The sequence below is a fragment of the Mastigoproctus giganteus genome, chromosome 7 (genome assembly GCF_048544385.1).
Source record: "Mastigoproctus giganteus isolate SK-2022 chromosome 7, ASM4854438v1, whole genome shotgun sequence".
Classification (NCBI taxonomy): Eukaryota; Metazoa; Arthropoda; class Arachnida; order Uropygi; family Thelyphonidae; genus Mastigoproctus; species Mastigoproctus giganteus.
The window spans coordinates 38,512,518-38,528,256 of record NC_143581.1 but is presented as its reverse complement, the minus strand read 5'-3'; positions in this window follow the sequence as shown (position 1 = coordinate 38,528,256).

Here is a 15,739-nt window from a genome sequence, read left to right as displayed (position 1 = left end):
AGACACTCAGCCTAAAACACTGATGGATCCAATATCTCTCTATTACAGAAGATTTAGGAGAAGTCCGGTTGGCCTGCCTCCCTAAAATCCACTCATGCACACCTTCTCGATGGTAAGCCCTGTTACGTCACTTAGGTGGCAACGAACGTGTAGAGTGGTTCTCTTCAAGATGCCTGGTCAGCATGAAGAGGAAAAGACCAACCCCTCCAGCAATATGAAAGCACGACGAAACAAATGGCCCTCAGTCCCCAGCAGCTTTCACTCTCCCTCTTACGGCAGCGAGAGGATTAGGGTGGAAGCAGAGGGTGCTAAGAATCTCTGGGTACGACCAGGCTGCCATGCACGGAAACTGAACTTGGCCTGTTATAACGTAAGAACACTCATCGGTGAAGACAGGATATTAGAGCTGGAAAAGGAATTAGAAAATGTGAATTGGAATATCATCGGTTTGGCTGAAACAAGAAGAAGAAATGAATCACTTATAAGTTTATCAAGTGGAAATCTGCTGTACACCAATGGAAACAGTGAAAGGAGTGAAGGTGGAATTGGGTTTCTGGTCCATAAAGATTTTAAAAACAACATTTTGGAATTCAAAAGTACATCACCAAGAGTGTCAAGACTAATACTCAAGATTTCTAAGAGATACAAGCTAAAGATTATAATGATTTATGCACCAACATCGAGCCATGATGATGAAGAGGTTGAAGAAATGTACACTGAAATTGAGACTCTTCTAGATGAGCAGAAAACCCACTACACTATTATTATGGGAGACTTCAATGCTAAGGTTGGAAAAAGACAAAACAGCACAGAAAGGGGAACTATAAGAAATTTTGGAATTGGTGAAAGAAATGAAAGAGGTGAAAGACTTGTGGAATTTGCAGAATCTCAAGGACTGTCAGTAATGAACACTTTTTTCAAGAAACGGGTGAACAGAAAGTGGACATGGAAGAGTCCAAATGGATTAACTACTAATGAAATCGACTTCATCCTCACTAACAGAAGATATATTGTGAATGATGTTACCGTCCTGAATAAGGTAAATGTTGGAAGTGATCACAGAATGGTAAGATGTACACTTGATATAGATGTAGGAAAGGAAAGGAAAAAACTGACTCGAGTAAATAATACAAAGGTCTTTGAAATAACAGAGGAGGAGAAAAAGCAGTATGTACTGGAACTTAAGAACAAGTTTGAGCTTCTGCAGACTGCTGAGGACCAAGATATCGACGAGGAATATTACAACTTTTTGAAAGTGATAAAGCCCAAGAAACCTATAGGGAAAAAGAAATCCAAAGAAGAAAAAATTAGTCAAGAAACACTTGTCATGATGAACCGAAGACGACAAATGAAAAGCAAGAAAAACACTGACAGGGAGAAAATCGAGTATACTGAGTTATGCAAAGCCATTAGAAAGAGACTCAGAGAGGACATAAGAAGATTTAACACAAGAAAAGTAGAACAAGCATTAAGGGAAAACAAAGGATTTAAATCAGCAGCCATGAGCAGTAATACAGAAAGACAAATGATACTGAAACTGAAGAATAGCGATGGTGTACTTATAAACAGCAGAGAAGGCATAATTCAAATAGCAGAAGACTACTATAGAGAATTATACAAGGAGCAGGGGAATGATGCCAGCAGTGGGGAAGATGGATTGCAAAGTAGCAACACATACGACATACCCAATATTCTTCCTGATGAGGTAGAGCATGCATTGAAGAAAATGAAGAATCAGAAAGCCCCGGGGGAAGATGAAGTTACTGTAGAGTTGTTAAAATTGGGAGGAAGAGACATAACACAAAAACTGGCAAGGCTCTTCACAAAGTGCATTAGAAAAGGTGTGACGCCTAAGCAGTGGAATAATGCAATCATAGTTTTGCTGCATAAGAAAGGAGATAAATCAGAAATTGGAAATTATAGACCAATTAGCTTGCTATCCCACATCTACAAGTTGTTCACAAGGGTCATTACTAACAGATTAGAAAGAATACTGGATGAGAATCAACCGAAAGAGCAAGCTGGCTTTAGGACAGGATTCTCAACTATGGATCACCTTCATGTAATATCACAGCTAATGGAGAAAGCAAATGAATATAAAATACCATTATGCCTGGCATTTGTGGATTATGAAAAGGCATTTGACTCCATACAGCATAAGGCAATGTTTCGGGCACTGGAAAGACAAGGCATTGATACCCCATATATTATGATTTTGAAGAAAATATACGAGAGTGCTACCTCCTTTATTAGACTAGACAAAGACAGTAGGAAATTTAAAATTGAGAAAGGAGTTCGACAAGGAGACACAATATCTCCGAAGCTGTTTACTGCTGCCCTTGAGGAAGCTTTCAGAAGATTAGACTGGTCGCAGAAAGGAGTCAATGTGAATGGAGAGTACCTAAACCATTTACGATTTGCAGATGACATTGTGGTCATAAGCCATGATCCCAAAGAATTAGAGGAAAATCTTAATCAGTTATGCACAGCTAGTAAGGATTTTGGACTAAAGATGAATATGGCTAAAACAAAAGTAATGATGAACAGGTATGCCACAGAAAGGGAAATAATGATTGAAGGAGCAGTAATTGAAAAGGTGGAGTCATATACTTATCTGGGACAAGTTATTAGCTGTAATAATGATAATGGCTGGAAGTCAAGAGAAGAATAAATTTTGGATGGATAGCATTCAGGAAATATAATCACATACTGAAGAGCAATATCCCAGTTTGTCTGAAACGTAAAATAATGGACCAATGTATACTCCCCATCATGACTTATGGAAGTGAAACTTGGGCACTCACCAAAAGAATGGAAGAGAAGCTGAAAACTACACAGCGAAGAATGGAACGAATCATATTGGGAATAAGACTGTTAGATAAGAAGAGAAACACATGGATTAGGCAACAAACTCAAGTAAAGGACATTCTTATCAAAACTAAAGAACTAAAATGGTCTTGGGCAGGACACATAGCTCGAAGACATGATGACAGATGGACTAAGAAAATAACAGAATGGTATCCAAGAGGAGCTAGAAGAAAACCTGGAAGACAAAGGCGGAGATGGATAGATGAAATTCATGAGTTTGTGGGTAGTAAATGGATGTCCAGTGCTCAAAACAGAAGGAACTGGAAAGTTGCTGGAGAGGCCTTCATCCTGCAGTGGATTGAAAATGGCTGATGATGATGATGATGATGATGATGAGAATGGAAGGTGCACTTTCCTTTCTTAAAAAAAATTTTTATAGCCCATAACTTAGTTTTAAACCCATAATCCCTGTAAGTTATTAGAATCCTATAACCACTATGTATGTGGTAAAACTCTCCACCAGCTAAGCGGATTACTATGAGGTGAGTGCTGAAAATTAAGCTAAGCTATACATACGATCTATAAGAGCAACAATAATAATAATAATGGCATAACTACTCAAAAAACATCTGTTACTGTTTCAGTATCAGATTTTGGTACTGATCCAGCTAAACAGAAAATAAATGTTGATCTCATTCATCAGGTTGCCCAAAATGTGCCGTCTCAGAATTTAGAGTGCAATTTGAAATTGTTGTTGTTGTTATTTGGTTTTTAGGAGTATTAGCAACTAAGGCCATATTGCTCCTTGAAATTGTCTAGAAAATTTGGCAAAAAAGTAAGATATACAAGAAAAGAAAAGAATTGTTTTATAGGAAAATGGGAAATTGCGAGGCTAATATTCTCAGAATCTAATGGAAAAGTGTATTGTTATGTGTGTATGTTATTTAAAGACAGGCTTAATGAGATATGTAATCAATTTCAAACTGGATTCAACAACTGGAAAAATGCACATGCAAGAAAAATCAAAAGAGCATTTCATTTCTATATCTATGTCGCAGTTCCAAAAGTCTACCCGGATTGGCACAAAACTGCAAATCGAGAAGGAAAAAGCAGCTAAATACTGGACTGAAGTTTTAAGAAAAGTAGTTGCAGTAGTAAAATTTTTGGAAGAAAGAGGTATAGCTTTTCATAATGAGCAACACAATAATCCTAACAATGGCAACTTTCTCCGGTGTATTGATCTTCTATCTGAGTTTGATCCTTTTCTAAACGAGCATATAAGAAAATATGGAAATCCATGAAGTGGAAATGTTTTGTACCTGACTTCAAGCACATATGAAGAATTTATCAGGGTTAAAAGTGTTGGCACACATCACATCTGAAATTAAAGAAGCCAAATATTAAGGAATTAGCATAGATTCAACTCCTGATATGTCACACAGATCCACATCTGCAAAAAGCTGTTTGACTGCTGTTAATTTTTTCAGCATTTTTTAAATTTTTTGCCATTAATTTTTTCAGTTACTCTACACATACTTTGCAGCCTCACCACAAAGATGGTCTAAATTGAGTACAATGGAGAGTACAGTCTTGGTCAAAAATCTATCAGACCAAGATAGTCATCTCTTTATGATGCTGTGAGATCATTGAAAAAAATTACAGTGAAATTTGTGCAGTACTTGTTGATATCTCAGAATGCGAAGAACAAAAACCAACAGTGGTTCATGAAGCAAAAGCTTTGATAAATAAACTGAACAAGTTAGAAATAGCATTAATGACTGTCATTTGGGAAGATCTTCTAAAAAACAAAGGTGAATAAAGCAATTCAAGAACCTGCAATTGAGTATGCGTAATTCTATGATGCTCTTCTAGATTATTTGATTGATGTTCGAGACGAAGACAAATTTGATGATTTTGAAAAAATGGCAAAAGAATTTGTTCCAAATTCTGATTGCAGACAATATGAAGACCAAAAGCAGAAAAGGAAGAAACCATTTGATGAAACACCAGAGGAATTAGTACTAGCAGAACTAAGTGCAAAAGATACATTTCGAATTCAAGTATTTTATCATATTGTAGACATACTAGTCACAGAAATGACAAAATGACATGCTGCATACAGTACATTTCATGATACCTTCACTTTTCTTATAGATAAATCTGTCAAAAGAAGATATTCAATTCAAAGCCACAGCATTAATCAACACCTACTCGTCTAATTTAGAAGTAGACTTTGTTAATGAATTCCTATTGTTTTCGGAAATATACAAAGACAAAACATCTGTGGCAGAATTAATAAAGGCACAAATAAAAGATAAACTGATTACTAGTTTCCCAAATGTACACATAGCTTTAAGAATTTATCTATCCTATATTGGATCGAATGCTGAAGGAGAGTGCTTATTTTCAAAACTTAAGCAGATCAAAAACTGTGTATGTTCAAGTATGAACCAAGATCGCTTATCATCGTTGACACTTCTACGTATTGAGAACGATATTACTTGTCATATGGACTTCGAGGATGTTATTAAAGATTTTGCTACAACGAGAAGCCAAAGCAAGAAATTTGTAATCTTAAGAAATGTTACAAGTAATCTAGATATTGACGATATTGTAGATTTTGTTTCTTTTTAATTTAAAGTATAATGTTGAAGTTTTATAGCTGCATTATTTTTAAGTCTGAAAAGGCGCCTCCGTAGCCAGGTGGGAAGGAGCAGCAGTGTGTAGCACATGCTTCTTGATTAGACCGGGGTTCGAGCCCGTCACCACCAAATACGCAGGATGCGGAAAGGTCCGGGAATGACCACCGCATATCCCGGAGCAATATAGTCTTAGTTGCTAATGCTCCTAAAAACCAAAATAACAAACAACAAGTCTGAAAACCTTTTCTTCCCCCCCCCCTTTTTTTTACTTTTTTTCCCCTTCCTTTGTAGGCCCTAGGCACAGTGCCTAATTGGAAATCCAGCCCTGCCATTACCTTATACAAAGGAATAATCACTGCCTTCTCCCTACTAGCAAAATTCCTGTACATCATTGACAAGACTCCATGACTTGCTCTGGCAGCCTGTCTGCACTGCTCAAAAAACTTCATATCTGACTGCACAATTACCCCCAGGTATTTTTCATTCTCTACCACCCTGAGTGTAGTACCACACAGTTGTTACATCAATGAGCCCAACACCAAACTCAGAAGAACTCCACTAATAACATTAGTCCACAAATATCCATTAATTTCCACTCTCTGTCTTCTCCCACTCAATCACCCTTTTATCCATTGTAGCAACTTGCCCTTAATGCCATACTGCTCCAATTTGTACAGTAGTCTTCCATGTGCAACAGTATCAAAAGATTTCCTGGAACCCAAGTATATGATATCAAAATTATTTTTTGCATCCAGTTCCCTTGTAACCACATTATAGTATCCAATCAAATTGGTCAGACAAGACTTCCCCTTAACAAATCCATGCTGTATCTGGATTATTATTGCAGTCTTGTCTAGATGATTCTGAAATACTTCAACCAGTGACTCTACTGTTTTCCCTGGAACAGATGTTAAACTAACAGTCTGTAATTACTTGTCTCATCCTTTGATCCTCCTTTGTGAATTGGGGACACATTTGCATATCTCCAGTACATGTGGGCCTTCCCTGAGTCCAAAGACATCCTCATAAGGGTTAGCTTACTTCCTTTGCCACCTTCTTTAATATAACTGGATAGATCCCATCCACCCCAGGTGCTTTCTTATATTTAACTTCAACAATTTCTCCTCTTAATTTCTCCCAATTTGTTGATAAAAGGGTGGTTGAGTGGGAGAAGACAAACAAATCAAAATATCATCAAAATATTAACAGGTGCAACCTCTGAAAAGAATATTAAATTTTTAAATCCATATATATAACAAAAAATAAACAAACAAAAATACTTTGATGACTAATGAATACAGTACACCCCCGCTATTCGCGGGGGTTACGTTTCTGAGAAATGCCGCGAATACCGAAAACGCGAATACTGAGTTATGGCTCCCATAGTAATAAAGGGGTTCCGTTCCAAAGTATGAAATATATAAGAAAAACTAGTCTAAAATTTTGTCTATGTATGTATTATATGTACCTTCATAATATGACTATGTACATAGACAGTACATAGTGAAATGCAAGCATATGACATCGAAATGAAAATAAGAAACAATTTAATATTAAATGTAATAGTTATTAGAAATTTCAAACAAATCTTTCAAACCAGTGCCTTTGCTAGCAAAAAAAACTTATCCCGCCAGTGCTATCACCAGTTTCGCTAAAGTGTTGATAAAGGAGTTTTGCCTTTTCACGAATAATGAGCGAGGAGACACTTTCACCATTAGAAATTTTATCTAATAACTCAATTTTATTCGCTAATGTCATCCCCTTCTTTGATATTTTCACATTTCTCTTGTTATTCGTAGCCATATTTTTGTAGGGGTTAGAAAGAACTTGTCCACAATAAAGTCACTTTCTTCCGTTAACACACTCGAAAAAGTCTTTTTTACACTGCAAAACGGTAGATTTATCATTTTTTAAGCATATCAATTTATAAATTGATAAATTTATTTAATTTATAAGCATATAAATTAAAAACAAATGACGAAACCTTCCATGACAAGCGCATAACACATAGTGAACAAGGATTAGCGAGAAACATCCACGCTCGCGATTTTGTCACCCCTCTTCCCCCACCCACTGAGCGCTGTTTTGACCGGGAAAGATAATTTTAGCCACGCCCATGTTTTTTTATGGGGTAAAATATTCACGGCGCTTTAAATTTCACATTTTTTGGTTTCATTTTATATTAAATCAGCGATCGTGAATACAGATACTGCGAATAGCCCGGGTTTACTGTATATGCATTTGACATCAAACTGGCACACTTATGATTAGGCTTAACATTCACCATATAACCATATTATTCTATACTAAAAACATTATTGATAAACTCATATTAGGATAAATAATTATGGCATATAAAATATATTTACAAAAAAAAATAATTTTTGTTTAGAAAAATAACCTTTTTTTAGAGAATTAGAAAAAGGATATTTCGATAATAATGAAGCTATACTTAAGCATCAGTCTATTTAGAAGCATACAAACGGTATAATGGTAAAAATTCCAATGCAATAAGTAATATATACACAGCATCCAGGTTAGTTCAGACTACAAAAGTTTTCAAAACTTAATTCTATTTTTCAAATTCTCAGCTGGAGTCAAAATAGTGTTTTGCATTTCCAGATGCAATACTATACGAACATGTTAGCATGGTAATGTAAACAAATTCATGCAAAATAAATTTAATTTGTAACTAAAAGGAATATATCAACAATAATTTTCAAAGCACATAAGGATTAAATGCTCAACTAATCATTTTAAGAGAAGAATGAAGTTTTTAAATTATAAGAAAGCATATTAATGAAATAATAGCTTCTTGACTTTTACTGTGCGTGTGCGTAAGCATGAGAAATATATTACAGTCAGTCCTCGTATAACACGTGTTTACACTACACGAATTCGATCATACATGATTTATAAATAAGAGAATGATATCTTATATAACACGAACCAAATTCGCTTATGCACGATTCGCCATTGTGTTTACAAGAAATGGCAGTCAGACCGGAATCACCCCAACCGAATGCAACACGATAGGAATGAAGAGAAGATTCTGAAACTATATTTATGTTTTTTATATCAGTGAAAGGGAAACAGATTTCACCATAATAACATAAAAACCAACACAATTCCAGCTATCAGTATAATGCAAATGCAATTAGATCGAGTTTACTACCAGTTTATAACAGATTCCACTAGCAGAAACGCAACTGGAAATTGTTTTTATTGTTTTATGGTAGTAACCCCTAGAACTGTGCTTTAGTAAAATGTGAGGTGTTAATAGTGTATCTCTGCCTTTACGGTGTTGTTTATTCAGTTGCTACACGCGCACAGCTTTGTTTTATTATTATTATTATTAGCTATATGATGCAAGGAAGCCTGAAGCTTATGCTGCACCAGCCAAAAAATTTTCCCTAGTTACCCCGAGAGAGAGAGAGAGAGAGAGGAATCATCAAAAAAGAGAAGGAGGATGATGATATCTAGCTCAGGACCCTGAGTTTGCCAAGCCCAAACTCACCAGATGCGAGCCCCTGGGGTTGCTATGTGTATCAAGCGTGCCTCCCCGTTTTGTAATTGTGATTTATTCCCTAAAAATGAGTAAAATACTTAAAAGGTGTGAAAAGGAAGCGTCCTGGTGAAGACACTCAGATTCAGAGAGAAAAAGAAAAGTAATATCGATAAACAGAGGCAGACTGGGTCAAAATTTCTTACCCGGGAAAATTTATAGTGGCCTCATACTATGGTTTATGGCCAAAATCACACTGGCTTTCTGCCCACCGGGGTTTCCCCGGTAAGGCTTATGGCCAGTCCACCTCTGTCGATAGAGAAAAAATATGAAATTGTGAAATGCTTTGAGCGAAATGAAAGACCATGTGATATTGCATGTGCTACAGGCCTAAATGAGGTAACGCCGAGAATTACAAAGAATGCAGAGAAAATAAAAAAAAAACTTTCATAGCAGGAACAACTCGATGTGTAATTAAAAGCCATTAGATTAAGACACAAGGAATTGGAAGAGATGGAACGGCTGTCATCTGTTTGGATAGAAAACGCAAACAAAAAACAAGTTTGCTTATGATAGAAGCAAAAGCATTAGCAATATTTTATTATGTAATAGTCGTAATAAAATACGTAAGTATTTTATTACCATTATTTATTGTGTTTGGTAATGTTTTGGTTACAAATGGGTGTTCAATCTTGGGTGGTTGGCACCTAACCCTATTTTTCCCATAGGGCCTGTTGTTTATATTGCACGAGGGTTTCTAGGAACACAACTATCGTGAGGCACCTCCGTAGCCAGGTGGGAAGGAGTCGCAGTGCGTAGCACACGCTTCTTGATTAGACCGGGGTTCGAGCCCGTCACCACCAAATACAGAGGATGCGGAAAGGTCAGGGAATGACCACCACATATCCCGGAATAATATGGCCTTAGTTGCTAATGCTCCTAAAAACCAAATAACAAACAAACAACTATCGTGCCATACGAGGACTGTACGTAATATTCAAATATATATCAAAACAACCTTATTTCTTAAAATCAAAATCATTTGCAACACCATGAAACGAAAGGTGCTTTATTTCGGAATGTTTGAATAAAACTGTCACTGAATGCTCCAACCTTTTCTCATCCTTTACTTCGCTCCATGATGACAGCAGGCAGCCATCTGGGCTAACCAGGTGGGTAAAATGCCTGCCTGGTAACCCAAAGGCTGCGGGTTCGAATCCCGCCTCGGGCTTGGATCAGAGTAGTGCAAAAACCTTGGAAGGTGCATTATGGCTACAGAAGCTGATGCGCCAACAACTAACAAAAAAAAAAAAAAAAAAAAGAGAGTGGGCATCTGTACCAACTGCACTGGAGATTTTCCATCTTTTAAAGCTTGAGTCAGATTGAGAATTTGTCCTCTAATCGCTTTTTGAGGAGGAGGCTTCCATCCTGCAGTGGATTGATAATGGCTGCAGTTTTACTTGGGATTAGTAGAACTGTTGGCTGGCTTCTAAGGCACTGCAGGTTTTGATTTGTACTCTTTGGTTTTGTTTCTGCTTTTAGGAAATAGCGGGCATCCAGTATCCATTTTTTCCTCAGGATAAAGATTCAAAATAGGATCATCACACCGTACTTTCCTCTTCATTCGCCTTCATTGCATCCTGTATCTCACAAATTACAGGCTGAATCTTAGTAGGAGGAGGTTTTTTTTCTGGATTCTACTTCCTTTGTTGGTTCTCAGATGGGAGTAGTGACTGCTTTCTCTTGATATGCTTGCATGAGTAAGTAGTGGGCATGTGGTGAGACTGAAATATTAGTTTGTGTTGATGTAGAACACTTTTTCAGAATGACTTAGTGTAAGACTGCATTTACTGATATTACCTGTTTTTATGCCTCTGCATATGGAATATTTTGCTCTGTCTTGATTTTCTGGATTTGTTTTTCCTCTTTCCCCCTTTGCATGCTCTTGAATATGCAGGATGTTCACCATCACAATTCAAGCATGCTGGTTTAGGGGCAGAACATTCTTTGGTGTCATGTTCTTTTGTTCTGCAGTGGATACAAGCAGATGATCCGTGCCATCCAAGAGTGACCATATTTTTGGCACCTGTAACATTGCAACGGGTTTGGAATGTAGAACCTTACAGGGCAGTTAAGATATTCTGCCTTGATGGAAGTAGGCTGTTGTTGTTATTTGGTTTTTAGGAGCATTAGCAACTAAGACCATATTGTTCCGGGGATATGCGGTGGCCATTCCCTGACCTTTCCGCATCCTCCGTATTTGGTGGTCATGGGCTCGAACCCTGGTCTAATCAAGAAGCGTGTACTACGCACTGCTGCTCCTGCCCACCTGGCTACAGAGGCGCCATGGAAGTAGGCAGTTTGTTAAATGTAAGAATGAAGTCTAGTTGGTACCAGTTTTCCCTTCTTACACATGACTATTCTCTTACTAGCCATAACTTCTTAGTCTCTTAATTCAGTGCATGATGTTTCAAGATCCCACTCAGTAATTCGATGTGTTAAGTGTTTTGTGCAGTGAAACTGAGAATACCCCCAAGGTACATTGCTTGGAGGAGCAGTTCAGAATGTTGTACTGAGAAAGTTTTTACTAAGATGTCCCTTGATCTAAGCCATTTTACCAATTTTGGAGAATTGGCCAACCCTTTAAGCCCCTTCTTTATAAAGAAGGGTGGCATTTTACCAATTTCCTTTTCTTCTGTTGAATGGATAATGAAAAATTATTTGCTCACTTTAGTTGTTGTTGTTATTTGGTTTTTAGGAGCATTAGCAACTAAGGCCATGTTGCTCCGGGATATGCGGTGGTCATTCCCTGACCTTTCCGCACCTCCGTATTTGGTGGTGACGGGCTCAAACCCCGGTCTAATCAAGAAGTGTGTGCTACGCACTGCTGCTCCTTCCCACCTGGCTACGGAGGCGCCTGCTCACTTTAGATGTTATTTTGTTGGAATATAGAAACTAATGTTTCTATAAAATAGAAATAATAATATGCGTAATTTATGTACGATTTTTATGTTTGCTCTCTAACTTATAATGTACAAATGTATATAGGCACCCTCCTAGCTGAAGGCTGTTCAGGTGTGAAGCATATGTAATAAATTGAATAATAAATAAATAAAAAATAAGGCACAGGAGGTGGTGCAGCTTCTGTTTGATGTTTCTTATTATTGGTTTTATTTTTTTTGGATTTTTGTTAATGTAGGACCTAGTAGAGTCCAGAGGGAGTTGAAAGATTAAAATTACTAATTGGAGTAAAGTTACCTAGATACTATACCCATACATCCAACAGGTCTTGACCCTGTCCCAGGACTAAAGGGAAGGAGACCTATCGGAGTAGAGTTGACCCTAGCAAGTGGACTTGCCAACCACTTGATCCTGAACAGGCAACACATCTTGACCAAAGTGGTGTGTTAAGGCTGGGTCCCTCAATCACTAGATTGCCATTGCTAGAATCCAGCACATTTCCCATGTGCAGTGACTCGTGGACTTGCTGGATTCTAGCAATGGCAGTCTAGAACCTGTAATCTGAACAGGGAGACACAGGCAGAGCTCTCAGCAGAAGCATTCAGTCCAGCTTCCCTACTAGGTATTTCATTGGAATGTTTCATGTTGTCTGTCAATAATTTTGTCTCCTTATGTTCTTGGCTTTGTTCTGTACCATCAGTGAAGGTGTTCAAGGAAGGTATGTACTTTGGATCCCAGTAATGCTAATCCATAGAACTACTGAGCAAGAGGAAGGATTCCATCAGCATTGAGCTTACTCAATTCATTCAAAGCCTTAAATGCCTCAATCAGATCTCCTCAAAAGTGTCTAGTCTCCAGACACTGCAATTTGCAGAAATGAAGCCTTTCCTGGTGAGAGTAACCTTCTGTTCCTCTCACTAATCTCATTGCTCTACTCTACACCTGTTCCAACAGATTAATGACCTTCCTAAAATGAGGCCTACAGACCTGTATGCAATATTCAAGATTTGGCACGACCATTGCCTTATACAACAGGATAAACACCCCCTCCTTATCCCTGCTAGCAAAATGTCTATATATCATTGACAAAACCCTATGAGCTGTTCTGGCAGGCGGTCTATGCTGCTCAGAAAATGTCATATCTGACTGCACAATTAACTCCAGGTCTTTTTTATTTTCCACTACTTTGAGTGTGGTACCAGAGTTGGTATGTTAATTGAGGGGCATGGGTATTGTTCACTAGTTTCTGTTTCGACAGGCCAAGTCAGGCATTTTTAAATCATTTTGTGAAGGGCTTTACCAAGACAGGTAAAGAGATTAGTCTATAGTTTCAAGTATTTGAGTGGTCTTTCCTAGGTTTATAAAAAAGCCAGTACTATTAACTTCCATCACTCATGCCCCTCAATTTAACAGCACTTAGGTGACATCTGTGTGATACCTCTTTTTGTCTTAGTTATAAAAATATTGAACCCCCCCCCCCCCCCAAAGATTGAAACCCAGATGGTTGTGTGGTGTCTGAAAGATGCAACATGAATGTCTGTATTTTTGTCAGCCATTTGCATTTACCTGGTGAAATCAAACTTCTATAGCAAGATTGGATACCTTTTGCTGGCATCTCACAGACATGTGGGAATGGGAATTGCCTAGATGAAAGACACTTTTGCTCACCTGGTGTCTGTTAAATGCCACACAAAATTAATGTCTTATAATTCGTATATCAAAATGAAAACAGAAAATTCTGTACAACCAGTTAGAGAATATTGGCAAGCAGAAGTACGCTGGATTTGATTTCATTTACAAATTTAAAAAAGTGACATATGTCAGGAACCATACTAACAATGGCTAAGTGATGCCATTGCTAGTATGAGTTATAGTTTTTTCTTTGTGCTTTAAAATATATAACATTAAAATGTGTGATTTATCTATTCATTATCTGTCAAAATCCAAAGGTAGTTTCACAGACATGCAGGTGTGGTGTGGTGTGTTTCAAAGTTTAAGATCATATATCTACTGGACTGGCTGTGATCTTGTGGTAGCATACAGGAATGCAAGTGAAAGATGACACCACATCATATCTTGCCAACTATTCAATATAGCAAAAGCAAAATTTACTGAGACCATGCTATTCCTCTCAAAACTTGTATAAAAATCAGTCTAATATGATTTTTATACAATATAATCTATGTTGTATGTAATGGTCCATTCTATCCTCCCTCGAACAGGGGTGTTAATCCACCAACAAATCTAATACCCATAATGATGATGATGATACCAGGCTTGTGCAGCATCAGTTTACCACAGAATACAATCTGTGGTATGCAACTTCCAGAATAAATATTCACCAGCACTATCTGTCACTTTTCAAGTCATTTCCACAGTTTCCGTACTTTCTCCTTATTAGAGGATTCTTTCCTATCAATTTATATAATATTATGATCATCCAGATTTTTTCCAGTGGTATGGCTCTGTATTCATAACAACTATATTGCAAACCTTACTGATACCTGATTTCCCAGTTCTCATCTTTTATGCATCATCAAATTTCCACATATATGTTGTGGTATGTTCGAGAGAGAGAGAAAAAGAGTATAATTCTGATAACCACCATTTTGGGTATCCCGTGTTTCTCAGTGTCTGGGAAAAGATGCATCTTTTTTAATATTTGTAAAATTAATAAATAAAAAACAATTTTTTAATATATTATAAAAATAACTTATTTTATCAGTAAATTAAACTTCCTTTAGACTGCCTAGCACCATTGGTTGATTTTTGCTTTAGTCTCTATAAAACTAGTTTGTTTCTCTATAAATTATCATTATTATTTTATTTTTTGTTTGTGTATTATTATTTTATTTTTTTGGCTGGTGCATCAAAAGCCTTGGGCTTCCATACACTATATGGCTAATACTGGTACTAAACATTTTTCTGGTGATATTTCTGTCAATAATAATCAAGGAATTAAGTAGTGGCTATTAATTAATATTATGATTAATTTCCTAAATATTTTGTCATAATGCTTTTTACAAAGTAATTAACTCTTATGATAAAATGATGAGCTGCAGCTGTTCTGTCTACTTTGCATTAAAGATAGTGAATCAGTTAAAGAATATTTCTAACAGCGGGCAAAGCAAAATTTTTATAACAGACTATTTATTGTAATATTATATATTTTCTGTTTTATATAGAATACCTTTTTCCTTAATTCTGAAACTTATAGCAGTGATACACAACATATTAAGTTATTGTTATCACACTTTGTATTTTTCAGGGAAGCATTATATCCTCTTCACTTCCTTACCATCCATCTCCACATTTATTAAAATTTAAGGTTGATGCTAATCCAGAAAAAACCACATCCAACAGCAGTAAGCAAAGCCAAAATCTAACGGATAAGATAAATGGGCAGAGCCACTTTCTTGTGAATCAAACAAACTCCAACCATTCACCTCTATCAAGTTTTATAAGTGATCATCTGAAGAGGAAGAATTCTGCTATTTCACCTACTTCAAATCACAAAAAATTATCAACCAAATTACCAAAACATAATGACATATATCATTCTTATGAAAATACTTCACTAAAACACAAAAGATCCAATTATGCAGATGGTAAACTAAATTCCTCTATAAATGGAACCAATAATATTGAACTTAATTCCATTCATGGTGCAGGCAGACCAAATTCTCTGATTAACTCACATCATATTGAGTTTTTAATTGATGTTACCACTACCCAGCCATCCTCTAGAGCACTTCTGGATAGAATTTCACATATAAAATTAGAAACTCCACTGGAAACCTTTCAAGATAAAAATCCAAGAAAT